Raw genomic sequence first — 2,192 nt, forward strand, 5'->3', positions numbered from 1 at the left:
CAAATTAAAGCGCAATATACAAATATTATTAATATGTAGTGCTTATAAGCGGTATTACTGCGAAATATCTTTCATTCCTGTATGGCAATTTTACGAATTTATGACTGATTTTATGCAAAGGCCAGGTTTGAATGTCAGATAATTGACTTACTTTAAATATACCCAAATGAATAGAACTGCATGGATTATTATAAAGTTCTTCAACAATTTTGAATTTACGACCTATTGCAATATAATTACCTTCACTCGACGTTGCGATATTTTCCAAACAGACAATATCTTTTTCTATGAGACAACAATTATCAGAAGATTTGATTGAAATAATAAAATGGGGAAATTCAACCTTCAAAAATTGTGGATTGAAACAACCTGATATCAACGGTCCTTTTTCGTGTGAATTCTTTACACTTATTTTTGATATATCTGCATCGTCAGATTTGATTTTATAAAAACTCATTTCCGCATAACGATTGCTAATTTGCTCTAATGGTTTCTCAGATTTTTTCAAAAGAGATTTTAATTCTTTCATAAAATTTTCAAATGGAAAGGCACTAAAAGTATCTAATGGCCCAAATTGTTTTACGCTGTCAGTTATGTGAAGAAGACCGTGAAAATTATGGGATACAAATTCGGGCCCGTAAATTTTGATAAAACATTCAACAAAATGTTTCAATAATTTATTCGCATATTCAATATATTCAACTGTACTATTATTTTGACATAAAATCCGAACAGCAACATGTAAAGTAAGAAAATTTGAAAATATATCAGGATTTACTTCTTTTTGTAATATAACAGGACCGGTATATAACAAAAATTGTCTTAATTCGGTTGCTTTCCACTGTGCAAAATCGTGAATTTCTCGCGGTCTTCTTGCAAATTCTTTTGGAATAAGATGCCTAATATCGAGAAGAAATTGAGAAACATTTTTTATTCGTTGCGAGGATAAACATCTAGCTTTAAGAGGACCACTTATCCATAATTTTATCAACTTCCTAACAACGCCAATGCATATCATATGCATGTAATCTAATGGAATTTGAGATACAATGTCAAAATTTGGAATGTTTAATAAAATAGAACAACCGAGATGATATTCTTCTTGAGTTTGATTACGAAAATTAGCGTCTGTTCTTTTTTGCCAGTCAGAATTGGGAAAACAAATTCTGTTAGCGATGAATTCACCTTCAATTGTACATTTTGTGCAGCTAAAATAACCACTATGTCCTTTAGTAAGTGTAATGAAAGATTTAGCAGGAGCATCACATATGATAGAGTGTATTGACACTGGAAATGTTGTTTCATTGTTATTAGTTATGCCCTTATTAATCAAAATATTTATATCTTTTATAAATTGTTTTAAAAATTCATTTGCATCCGCTGGTTTGGTTTTGCCAAAATAGCAACCAATTAGAAATACTTTTCCATAAGGCATGATTCGACCTAAAATGGGCCATAATTGATTTGAATTGGATCGAGATATCGGCACACCATCAATACCGATTTGAATCTGAATAGAAGATGAAACTGTACTATTACTTGTAGATAAAAATTGTAGAACACCATGTTCAATACCAAAATGACAATATTGACCAGGAAATATGTCAGTAATAACAGAAGATCGTGGTGTACGTAGTAATGTCTTTGCACATTTTGGTAAATTAAAAAAAAATTGATGTACTTTTTTTAAACCAGATAATAAATGTGATAAAGCTACATGAGAAATACGATACGTGATAGCCCATTGTACTAAGAATGCCTCAAAATCATTGTTTTCTTTTTCTGAATTATTATTCTCTCTTATTAAAGTTTCGTGCGAAAATATATTGTTCAAAGAAGCATCAGATTCGGAAATATTCGTTTCATCGGAAAATGGTAAATTTTTTGTCTCTTGTACAATTTCGGAAAGAGCGTTATTGATATTGACATGTACAATTTTATCATTGTCATTATTTAAAGTGGAATTACTTACAGTTACGCACGAATTTACTCTAGGTTTTTCATTACAAATAAGTGGAAATAATTCATCACTCTCTTCTCTAATTAATTTACGGCGATATCTCGTTGAAATATGCGAAGACAGATATTTACGCTTCGGCATAGCTGATTGAATGTATGTATTATTTTGTAATGTTTAACACATGAATAATTATGTAAATATGTACAGTACTCTGCGTTGATACCACTGCTTT

This window comes from Polyergus mexicanus, unplaced genomic scaffold (assembly GCF_030449975.1).
Source record: "Polyergus mexicanus isolate NDT 795.1 unplaced genomic scaffold, iyPolMexi1.0 SCAF_21, whole genome shotgun sequence".
NCBI lineage: Eukaryota > Metazoa > Arthropoda > Insecta > Hymenoptera > Formicidae > Polyergus > Polyergus mexicanus.